This window comes from Mustela nigripes, chromosome 1, assembly GCF_022355385.1.
Source record: "Mustela nigripes isolate SB6536 chromosome 1, MUSNIG.SB6536, whole genome shotgun sequence".
NCBI lineage: Eukaryota > Metazoa > Chordata > Mammalia > Carnivora > Mustelidae > Mustela > Mustela nigripes.
In genome coordinates this window covers 215,971,221-215,984,245 of record NC_081557.1, presented here as the reverse complement: position 1 = coordinate 215,984,245, position 13,025 = coordinate 215,971,221, and the positions used below count along the sequence as shown (strand labels likewise).

The 13,025-nt window shown below is 36.5% G+C and overlaps 1 protein-coding gene across 5 annotated transcripts in view; it reads left to right on the top strand.

Moving 5' to 3' along the window:
• Positions 1–13,025, top strand: part of LCORL (ligand dependent nuclear receptor corepressor like) — a 160,283-nt gene that overhangs the window by 143,788 nt on the left and 3,470 nt on the right. The gene's annotated exons all lie outside the window — the stretch shown is intronic.

Sequence of the window (13,025 nt, the reverse complement as noted above, 5' to 3'; positions counted from 1 at the left end):
AAAGACTTGCTTGTGGAAAAACTGCAGCATGGTATTCTTTGCAGGTAAGACAATGACTGGTGTGTCTTGAGTCAAAAAAGAAAGGAAGAACATGGTATCAGGTGTGAGGACTGAGAGGTAAATGAAGGATAGACCATGTAGATTCCCATAAGCCAGGTTTATGTACCTTCAGTGGCTTCCTACACTCTTAGAGTAGAGATTGGAGGGAAAGATATATGACATCATCAGATTCTCCTTCCTAAAGGATCTTCTGACTGCCTTGTGGAAGAGGAATGGTAGGGGGCAAGAGTGAAGGCATAGACCATTATGGTGGCCCAAATGAGAACTGTACTGCTTTAAAGCAATGCTTTACAAACTTCAGTGTGCATCAGAATCACCAGGAGGGCTTATTTAAAAAGAGATGGTTGGGCTCCAAGCACTTTCTGTTTCAATAGGTTACAGAGTGGGACCCAAGTGATGTTTATGTTGCTCACCCAAGGACCACACTTTGAGAACTGATGGTATAGAGTGTAGAGGGTTGTAGTGGAAAGATTAATTCCTTACCTATATGATCATTATGTTATAAATTTCTCTCTGAACACTACTTTAACTATATCCCACAAATTTTGCTCTGCTGTGTTTTCACTCATTAAATTAGAAATATGTTCATATTTCCCTTGTGACTTCTTGTTTAACCCATGGATTACTTAGAGATATATTGGTCAGTTTCCAAATTTTGAGCATTTTCCAGATACGGTTACTGATTTCTATTTTAATTCTGTTATGGTTATAAAATATACTTTATATGATTTTAATTCTTTTGAATTTATTGAGTTTTTTTTCAATGCTCGAGTCCATCTAGATTTATTTTAATGAATGTTCTCTGTGTTATTGAAAATACTGTGTAGTCTGCAGCTGTTGGGTGTCAGTTAAGCAAGTTGATAGTGCTATTCAACTTTTACATCCTTCTTGAGTTTCAGTCTACTTATTCTATTTATCCTTGAGAGAGAGGTTTTAGAATCTGCAACTTTGGTTCTAGATTTTCCTATTTATCTTTTCAGTTGTATCAGGTTTTGTTTCATGTATTTTGAAGCTCTGTGATTAGGTTCATATACATTTAGAAATTTTATTTACTTCTGGGGAATTTACTCCTTTATCATATGAAATGAACCTCTTTATCTCTGGAAATATTCTTTGATCTGAAATCATTTTTTTTGTCTGATAATACTGTAGTCATCCCAGCCTACTTTTCACTAGTTTTAGCATGGTATATCTTTACCCACACTTTCATTCTTAAGATATATGTCTCTGTTTTTTAAGTAAGTGTCTTTTAGGCAGCATACAGTTGAGACTTGCTTTCTCACCCAATCTTTAAATATTAAGGCCATTTTCATTTCATTTGACTTGAGGTGGTTGAGTTTCAGTCAGCCAACATTTTTTTTAATTGAAGTGTAATTGACATATTGCATTCCTCCCTCTAATTGACATATAACATCTTAGTTTCAGGTGTACAACATAATGATTTGGTATTTGTACATATGTACAAATGTGATGTGATCACCACAATAAGTCTACTTGACATTTGTCACCATAGTGAGAATTTTTTCTTGTGATGAAAACTTTTTGATCTATTCTTTTAGCAACCTTCAAATAAGTAATATGTATTATTTCATTATAGTGAGCTACTGTGCTGTACATCACAACCCCATGACTTCTTTATTTTATAACTACAAGTTTGTATTATTGAGCCACTTTACTCATTTTGCCCCCACCTCTAGCATCCACCAATCTGCTTTTTGTATTGGTGAGCTTGGTTGGTTTTTGTTACTTTTAGATTCCACATATAAGTGAAGTCACCCGGTATTTGTCTTTCTGTGACTTAGTTTACTTAGCATAAGGCCCTCAAGGTCCATTCATGTTATTGCAAATGGCAAGATTTCCTTTTTATGGCTGGATGTGTGTCTGTGTGTGTGTGATGGAGAGAGAGATTCTCTTCAGCCATTCATCCATTGATAGACACTTAAGTTGTTTCCATATTTTGGTTATTGTAAATAATGCTACAGTGAACATGTGGCAAGGGTACGTATATCTTTTCAAGTTACCATTTTCACTTTTTTAATAAATAGCCAGAACTGGAATTGCTGGATCATATAGTAGTTCTATTTCTAAATTTTTTTAGGAATATCCATACTATTTTCTATAGGGGGTATACCAATTTATATTCCCACTAATAGTACACATATTTTCTCATATCTTCACCAACACTTGTTATTTCTTATCTTTTTGATAATAGCCATCCAACTTTCTATTTATATTTGTCCCATCTATTATTTACTCCTTTATTTTTCTCTTTCTGCTTTCTTTTGGATGAGTGCATTTTATTATTCTATTTAATCTCTTAATTGTTTTTTTAAGAAATACTTGCTGTCAAGTTTATCCAACATATCATTAACTTACCAGAAACTACCTTCAAATAATGTTACACCGCTTCTTATGTAGTCTAAGAACTATACAGTACATTTGCATTCCTCCCCATAAGCCTTTGTGCTATTATTATTGTCATACATTTTGCGTCCGTAAATGTTAGGATCTTCCCAATGTGTTCTTACTATCTTTCCTTTGCACAGTTGTTCAAAAAGATTTTTAAAATGGGAAAGATTTTAAAATTCTTTTCCCCGTGAATTTTCCATTTCTGGTACTTTTCACTCTTTTGTATAAGTCCGGGCTTCTATCTGATATTGTTTTACTTCTGCCTGAATAACTTCCTTTAGCATTTCTTATAGTATGGGTTTGCTGTTTATTAATTCATTTGGCCCTGACTTTTTGTCTGAAAAACTCTTATTTCACAACCCCCCCTTCTATTTTTGAAAGATATTTTAGCTGGATATGAAATTCAGATTTGACATATGTTTCTTTTAGTACTTTGAAGCTCTTGCTCCACTGCCTTCTAGATTCTGAAGATAAGTCTGCTGTCGTTCTTCTATTGGCTGCTCTGTATGTACTGGGCTTTTTTTTTCCCCCATTTCCTTGTAAGATTTTACCATTTGTTACCAGCAATTTGATTATAAATTTGATTATAAATGGATTTGGCATTGTTGCCTTCATAATTTTTCTATTTGGAGTTTTTTGAACTATGTGGATATGGGGGGTTAGTTTTTATCACATTTGGAAACTTTTAGCTGTATTTTCTTAAAATATGTTCCTATCTCTCCTGTCTCTACTCTCTTTTTGGAATTCCAATCACATTTATTTTGCCACATAGATCACTGATACCTGTTCATTTTTTTCTGTTTCATTTTGGATTATGCTATTTCTATGTTTTTAAGTTTGATAACATTTTCTTTGTATTGTCTAATCTGCTGTTAGTAACAGCCAGGATATTTTAATTTCAGAAATTTTATTTTCATCTCCAGAGACTTATATTTACTCTTTTGGGGCACCTGGGTGGTTCAGCTGGTTAAGCATCTGCCTTCAGACAGGTCATGAGCCCAGAGTCCTAGGATCAAGCCCCACATTGGTCCCTGCTCAGCAGGGAACCTGCTTTTCCCTCTCCTCCCTGCTTATGCTCTCTCTCTCTCAAATAAATAAAATCTTTAAAAATAAATAAATTTAGTATTCTTTGTATCTACTATATTTCTTCTCCTCATGCTCATGCATTCCTCAGCTTCTTGAAAGTAACTACATTAACATTCTTGTGTGCTAATTTTACAATCTGTGTTATTTATCAGTTCCTGTTGATTGGTTTTTCTCCTCATTTTGGAACAGATTTTCCTATTTTTTGCATGCCTGGTAATTTTGGATTGGATGCTAGATGTTGTCAGTTTTGCCTTGTATGCTGAGGTTTTTTTGTTCTGTGTGTTTTGGCAATGCCTTCAATGTTTTGTGGCTCTGTTCTGAGACACTATTAACTTAATGAGAAAACTTTTTATTCTTTCAAATCTTGCTTTTGGGCATTGGTAGGCAGAGTTGGAAAAGCCTTTCGTCTAGGACAGTGGTTCTCAACTGGAAGTGTCCTAAAGAGGATATTTCATGATGTATAGAGACATTTGGATTGTCACACTTAGTGGGTAGAGGCCAGAGATGCTGCTAAACATTCTACAGAGCCTTGTAAGACAGCTACCCACAATAAAGAATCACTTGGCCCCAAATGTCAGTGGTGCTGAGGATGAAAAATCTTGCCATAGGGCTAATTTTACCCCAGTAGTGAGACACTACCAATAATTACTTACTGTCATATGTGTTAGGGGGGTCTTTCCATTTTTACTGGTGGGAACACACACAAATCATACCCAGTCCTTTATGGCCTCTAGCAATTTTCTACCTGATCCTTTTCAGTGGTCTTTTTCAAAGCTTTGGGAAATATTTAAGCACTGATCAGTATTTATCTACGGATTCGAGGGAAACCAATGTAGATCTCTAGAGTTCTTTATCTATGCAACTGTGTCTCCTGTGCTCTGCCCCACAGATTCTAGCTGCTTTGGTCTTCCTCACCAACAAACTGTCCTCTCATCTCAGGAAGATTTACAAGCTCCTTTGGGTCTCTTTTTCTATACTGCAGCCTGGAAACTCTTCAGGCAGTAAGCCAGAGCAATTTTTATGACTTCCTTCTTTTGTTCCCTTCTTTCAGGGATCAGTGCCATCCTGTACTTTCTTTTATCCATTGTCTTAAAAATATTTCAGGGGCGAATGGGTGGCCCCGTTGGTTAAGCATCTGACTCTTCGATATCAACTCAGGTCTTGACCTCAGGGTCGTGAGTTCAAGCCCCACACTGGGGTCCAAGTGGATGTGGATACATTTTTATCTATTTTTTAAGTTGTTTAAAGTGAGTGGGTAAATCTGGTTCCTGTTACTTCATGGCCAAAAGGAGTAGTCCTAGATTTACTCTTTTGACAGATATTTATCCAGTTTCTATATGCAGGGTGCTGGAAATAATACGTTGAACAAGACCAATATGTTGTACTTTCATCAAGCTTGTATTTTAATGGGAGCCAGGAAAAATATAAGCAATTATAAGTTCCATATCAATGATATTAGATGATCTTAAGAGTTTCTCTTGATAGTTACTTTAGGTTGAGTACTCAGGGAAATCCTTTCTGAGTAGTTGGAGGATTGGAGATGTCTGAGATATCATTGGTAACTGAAACTGAGCACCTAAAGAAAGGTTATAGAAGAAGAAAAGGAAGTCTGGGACTTAGCCTTGAGAAATTCTAAGAGGAGGATGACTTGCAGTAAAGGGAAGAAGAAGAAAGCCAGTAGAATGTTTTGTCTGAAAAGCAAAAAAAAAAACGTGAGTTTCAAGAAAGAGGTTTACTCTTCTCAGGCTGCCATCACAAAACACTGATAACTGCATGAGTTAATGACAGAGATTTGTTTTCTCACAGTTCTGGCGGCTGGAAAGTCCAAGACCCAGGTCTGGGGGGTTCAGTTTCTGGTGAGGTTTCTATTGCTGGTTTGCAAATGGCTACCCTCCCACTCTCTGGTGACTTCTCTTTTTATGGGGACAACAAGATCGTCAGATTACGGCTCTACCCTGTAACCTTATTTAAGTTCATTACCTCTTAAAGGCCCTATATCTCTTGGCAATAGGGGGTTAGGAACTTGACATAATGAAACAGAGAGGTACACAGTTCAGTCTATAGCAAAGGAAATGACCAATAGTGTTTAATGTTCTTAGGAAGGCAAAAAAGTTGAAAATTAAATATCATTCATTAGACTTATCAATTCATTGGTGACTTTAGTAAGTGCTGTTTTCATTGAATGAAAGACCTGGAAGCCAGATTTGGAGTAGGTTAAGAGATAAGAAAATGGTGATAACTCATTAAAGTAATCTAGCTCTAAAAATGTTATTTTGAGGAGAATAAAAGATTGAAGTTTTATTTAAGGCATGAGAGACCTTGCACTTGTTTAAACATCATGGTGAGGAGAAGACATGTTCTAGTATTTATCTATTGTCACAACAGTGCTACATTACAGACCACTCCAAAACTTACTCCCTTAAGTAAATAAGCACTTGTTTCAATCATGTATCCTGACTGGAAAATAAGGCTAAGAGGTTCTTTTGACTTTGGTTGGGTTCCCTCACATGTCTTGTATTAGCTGGCTATCAGGTGGGACAGCTTAGCCTCACATCTCACATCCATCCAGCAGGCCAGCCCAGGCTTTGTTCTCATGGCAAAAGCAGAGATATATGAGGGGACATAAATGCCCAAGTAGTTTCTCAAGCTTCAGCTTACATTGGCCTCCACCAATTTACAGTTCATACTTACTCACATCCTGTTGGCCAAAGCAAGTCACATAGGTGAGGCCAGAATGCGAGGACATTGCAAAATAATAGGGAAGACGATAGTTATAGGGAGGGATGAAGAATTTGGACTGTGAATCCACTTAATCTTCCACAGATGGCAAATTTAAAAAAAAAAAAAAAAAGGAAGGGATCATTGATTATGATCATTGTTAAGTTCCTCAGAAGGCAGATGGGAACAGGATCCAAGGCTCTGCAGTCTTTCAAAGTCAGTTGGTTGACACTATTTCAGATCAACAACTTGCTAAGTGCTTTTAATTAATTTAGTACTAAAATTTCCCATTTTATTTTTATAAATGTATGTGAGTCACATTTGTGTTTATAGAATATCTGAATATCTATTATATTTAAGATACTGCTTTAGGCACAGTTGTGTTATACTAATTTAATATACAAGTTAATTAAGAAATTCAGGTAAATTCTTTTTGTCCCTACATGGCCAACAATCACTTCTAAATTACATAGTGGTACAAACTGTGTTCATTGATTTCTGAAGAGAATTGGTTTTGTGCCTTTAATCAGACTGTAATTTCCTTCATTCTATTCAACTAAAAATTCAGGTAGATATCCTACTTCTTAGGGGAAGCTAGTCTTTTTCTTCTAGATGTTTTCTTTTGAATCTCCAATTATGGTTTGCTCTAATAATCATGATAGCACTTACTAGTTAAGCACATACTATGCAATCTTTATATTAAAAAAGTAGTTCTCCTAAAATCATTTGGAGTAAACTACAAATCTGAGATTCTAATCCAAGAATATGAGATTTCAAAGTCTTACTCTTAACCACCGGGTTCTTCTGTTCCTTCAAATAACCACATCAAATGATCAAAAGCAAGTTGGAAAAAATGTCTGATTTAAAATCTACTACTTGGGCACCTGGGTGGCTCAGTGGGTTAAAGCCTCTGCCTTCGGCTCAGGGTCTCATGATCTCAGGGTCCTGGGATCGAGCCCCGCATCGCGCTCTCTGCTCAGCAGGGAGCCTGCTTCCACCTCTTTCTGCCTGCCTCTCTGCCTACTTGTGATCTCTGTCTGTCAAATAACTAAATAAATAAAATCTTTTAAAATAAATAAATAAATAAATTCTACCACTTAATCTGCCAGGGCTCTTAAAGTCACCAGTATCTTACCAAGGAGAAATTTTTCTCTTAAGATAAATTGTTTCAAAACAAAAAACAAAAATCCTGTACAACCTAACTCTTACAGGGTTTGCCAGGAAGAGAAAAGATTTATGTTAGACTTCATGTTCTCCTAATAAAACATGTTTAACTGGCTATATCCCTATGGCTCTTTCATTTGAACCTGCCTCCCCTTTAAGCCCAAAGATTTAAAATTAAATGGTTGTACTATTAGAAAAACAAAGCATACACATATCTGTGATCCTTTATCCCCACATATGTACCTTTTGACTTTTTGTTAGTAGTACTGGTATTAACATTTATTGAGTCCAGTGTCCAGCCAGCCATTTTACATGTATTCTCTATACCAACTGCTTTGTTTACATAACTCATGTAATAATCACATTGCCCTTAAGAGGTGGATATTCTCATTATCTTCATTTTCCAGTTAAATTGAAGGCTAGAGGGGCGCCTGGGTGGCTCAGTGGGTTAAAGCCGCTGCCTTCGGCTCAGGTCATGGTCTCAGGGTCCTGGGATCGAGTCCCACATCAGGCTCTCTGCTCAGCAGGAAGCCTGCTTCCCTCTACCTCTCTCTCTCTCTCTCTCTCTCTCTTCGCCTGCCTCTCCATCTACTTGTGATCTCTCTCTGTCAAATACATAAATAAAATCTTTAAAAAAAATAAATTGAAGGCTAGAGATTAAGGTTAGAGATTGGATATTCTCGTTATGCTCTAGTTAAACTGAAGGCTAGAGGTTAAGGAATGTACACGTAGCAGGTGAGTGGTTTAATCTTAGGTTCTACAAAGCTTCGCTCTGTCCCAATTTACTAAAATCCTTTAGTAAATGATTTACTTTAGTCCTATTTCAGTATTTTTTTCCCAGCTTCTCAACTGCTGGGATTAATTTCCCTTTTCTGTAATCCCTTGGTCTTACCTCTTCTATATCTCTTCAAAATAAAATAAATGTATTTATGTTGGAAATGTATGAAAACTTTCCTTTATGCCTCCTTATAAGCTGCAAAACCCTTGAAGACAGACACCATCACAGTATTTTGTATTCTAAATATATTAGGTAGGTATTGGTTAAGGGTTTGAGGGAAGAAAACTACCTTCAGTATCCAGCAGACCTGGCTGATGGACACATACTAGCTCCTCATAAAACTGAAACACTTTGATGGGCGGCAAAGTCCTTGGTATTGGCCTCTGAGAACCCTGGAATTAGCCAGTTTAGAATCCAGTGGAACAAGAATTTCATTTTTTATAACTTCTCACTATATCAGAACCATAAGAATACCACTTGTTGCCTTCATAAATGTTCTTTGATCTAGTTTACACATTTAACAACCCTCATGGTATTTGGATAGATTTGTGGAGAATCAAGCTCAAGGGTATAGCTATAATAGCTATTCAGTAAATTTTCACAACATAAGATGACACTGTTGCCAGAAGAAATAAACCAGTCATTCAGAATTTGAGATCAATAGATTAGTTCAAATTCGTTAGTTTTGGGTACTTTATAGTAAATATTCACATTCTAAATCCTATACCAGATTTCAGTTTATCCACATATAAAGCTGACTTTTCTTCTTTTGAAAAGATAACCTTATGTTTCTTAAAACCTTTAACCTAAATACTACTCTTATGGTAGGGGCGCTGGGTGACTCAGTCGGTTGGGCATCCAACTCTTGATTTCAGCTCAGGTCATGATCTCAGGATCGTGGGATTGAGCCCTTGCACGGTGCTCCATGATCAGTGGGGAGTCTGCTTGAGATTCTATCTACCCCTCCCTCTCCCTCCAGCCCTCCCCCCTGCTCTCTCACTCTCTCTAAAATAAATCTTAAGAAAAAAAATATATATATACGCTATGGTAGCTCTCAAAAACATGTCTGTGCCCTAACATACTTTCTTCCTTTATCTTGAGAAATTGAAAGGTATGACTACTACTTATTTAGTTAAATATGAGGAAACTTCATGCTCTACATATATAACTTCCTTGATAGAGTTATGACTGTAGTCTTTCAGAATGTCTGTCTGAAATCTGTAGACCAGACACTTATCATATGTTAAGTATTCTGAAGAAATAAATGGGTATTAACAAAGGGAGAATCATGACAGAATTATAACCCAAGAACTAGTATGCAGGATAGAGTAATAGATCTTAGACACTAAGCTTGCACTTAGTTGAATGAACCTGAATGCATCATTTTACTTCTTTGAGCCTCAGTGGTAGTTTTTGGAATTGAATGCAATATTGTCAGGTTTTTAGCGTAGTACCTGGCATGTAGCAACTGCTCTAGAAATGATATTTTCAGACCTATCTTGTTCACACTAAAATTTATTTCCTGTGATTTGGCTGGCTTACATTTAAGTTTATTGTCTGTATAACAGAAATGAACTATCCCATATCTCTAGTAATAAGTAAAACAAATGTGAATTATTACAGCTAGATATATTAAAATTTTTTGTTAGCATTATCAATAATCATTTTTTAAAATATTTTTAAAAGATTTTATGTATTAGCTCACACATGAGCTGCAGAGAGGGGGAGAGAGAATCTTAAGCAGACTCGGTGCCAAGCACTGAGCCTGATGGGTTTTGGGGCTTGATCTCAAGACCCTGAGATCATGACCTAAGCCAAAATCAAGAGTTGGCCACGTAACTGTCTAAGCAACCCAGGCGCCCCAGTATTCATTAATTTAAATCACATAGTATAACTGTTTGAATTTCCATGACCTACAAAAGATTTTCATTTTTTATGCTTCCCAAATGTACATATTCTTTTTTTTAAAATTTATTTATTTGACAGACAGAAATCACAAGTAGGCAGAGAGGCAGGCAGAGGGGGGTGGGGAGGCAGGCTCCCTGCTGAGCAGAGAGCCCGATGCGGGGCTCAATCCCAGGACCCTGAGATCATGACCTGAGCTCATGAGGCTTTAACCCACTTAGGGTTAAACCCACTGAACCACCCAGGCGCCCCACCAAATGTACATATTCTTGTAAACCTCCATTCACATGCTGGAGAGAGGTTCTACCTTAGGGTGAATGAAATTACAGAAGTACTGAAAACAGACTTCTATGTCTAGATGATCATTTCAGGTGCCCCTTCCTTGTCCTCATTCACTCCTCAACTACCCTCTGTCTAGGTGGCTCTCTTCCAGTTTTGTCCCCCATTCACCAAAAGACATGGTGTTAAATTAAACCTTTGCATTTGTCTATAGCTCCATATGGTTTTTAACTTCTGTTAAGTGGCTCTCATGAGATCATTTAGAAATACAATGGTAAACAGGATGATATTTCATTTTTTTAAGAGAGAGAGAATCTCAAGCAGGCTCCTCCACGCCTAGCACAGAATCAAACGCAGGGCTTAGTCTTATGACCCTGAGATCATGACCTGAGTCAAAAATCAAGAGTCAGATGCTTAACTCACTGAGTCCTCCAGACGCCCCTCAACTTCTTTTTTTTAAAGATGAGAAAATGAGAATGAAAGAAGCTACGTTTACTTGTCCGAGGTCATAAGGCTAATGAATGATATTCTCAGAACTAGGACCCAGGTATTTCTGTTCCTTTCCCCAGTTCTTTATACACTGTCATTGAGATTTCAGTAGAATCCTTGGTATGGATATCTAAATCCACTTGATCTGATGGTTTAAATGTGCTGCTTCAACTTTCTAATCATATGTAAGGCAAAGAAGCCATGGAACAAAAGACTGATAAATTTGATGATCTAAAATTTAGAATGGATTCATGACAAAATCACCATAAGCAGATATAAAGACTAATGAACCTGGGATCGAGTCCCGCATCGGGCTCTCTGCTCAGCAGGGAGCCTGCTTCCTCCTCTCTCTCTCTGCCTGCCTCTCTGCCTACTTGTGATCTCTCTCTGTCAAATAAATAAATAAATCTTTAAAAAAAAAAAAAAAAAAAAAAAAAAAAAAAAAAAAAGACTAATGAACTAGGCCATGTAGGGAGGGGTGTGAGATTGTAAATCACATAGAACAGAGGACCAATCTTAACTACATAGCAGTAGGAAATAAGTTGAACAGTCCTTATAAGAGAAACGCAAATTAAACAATGACATACCATTTTTTAACCTATCATTTTCCTCAAAGATCTTTAAGTTTTATTATACATCATTGGTAAGTAAATGAGGAAAGATAGACATGCTCATACACTGTTGGCAAGAGTGTAATATGGTACATAGTCTGTGAAGGATATTTTGGTAATATCTATCAAAATTTTAAAAGCACCCTGTAACTCAGTTTATCTTACTCCTAGATATCAACCCTATAGATTACCAGCCCTATAGATAGTTAAATATATAGACACATACAAGAATATTCAACTTTCATTTTTAAAACATACAAAACAAAAAGTTTAAAAAGTACATCAAAAAAATTTGAAGGGGCACCTGGCTAGCTTTGTCAGTAGAGGATGGGACTCTTCATCTTGTGATCATGAGTTCGAGTCCCATACTGTGTGTTGAGATTAAATTAAAAAAAGTATTGAGGCGTATTTATTAATCTTTCACTTGGTACAAATGTGTATGATTGTACCACAAATTCCTGACATTAAACCTAACTAGTCAATTTTGAAACTTCTAAATATAAAGGATTATTTGTTAAATCCAGATTGCAAATTCTTTGAAAGCATGCACTGTGTATACTTCCTCATCTTTGTACCTCCGAGGTGTTCTAGTGGATACTCAATGTTAAATAATTTGGTACAGAAAATGGAATTGAAAAGTGCTTTCGTTATTACTAGATTACTAAGAGATCCAGATTCTTATATTAGTCCACATACATCTGGTTAGAACACTGTGAAAAAGTTTATTTTTCTATTTTCCTATACTCTAGTTTCCTCATCTTAAAAAAGGGGTGGTGGGCGCCTGGGTGGCTCAGTGGGTTAAGCCGCTGCCTTCGGCTCAGGTCATGATCTCAGGGTCCTGGGATCGAGTCCCGCATCGGGCTCTCTGCTCAGCGGGGAGCCTGCTTCCCTCTCTCTCTCTGCCTGCCTCTCTGCCTACTTGTGATTTCTCTCTGTCAAATAAATACATAAAATCTTAAAAAAAAAAAAAAAAGGGTGGTTAGGTGGTGTCTAGAAAAGTCCCTTCTAGCTCTGTCATTCTAACACTTCTGTTTCTAGCACTTGAAGATAGCTATATTCTTCTCCTCTTAGTATTTCATAGATCAGTAGACCCAAACTTTGCATACCAACAACTTTTAAGTGTGTATTTATGAATTAAGTATGTCAATCTGTGTATTGGTCCTAACATACAGTTCTTTTAAAACTGAAATTTTCTTCCCATGCATGTGTATAGTTCTGTGTACTCCTGGAGTTTGTGTACCCAAATTTGGAGAAAACTCTAGAAAAGCAACTTTTTTAAAGATCTTAAAAAGAACAATGTAGTTATTAAAGTATTATTCTGATGAATATACCTTTGTCAAACAGCAAAAATTGGGGTCTCTCAGGTTTTTTTAGCAAAAATTGTTTTTATCACTATTTGTTGCTTCATGCCCTCATCTTCTTTTGGCATTAATACTTGATAAGCTATCTTAATAAATTTATTTGTATTCTTATAGCTTGCCTTAGAGTTTCTCAATTATACATGGTATATCATGGCAACATGATAG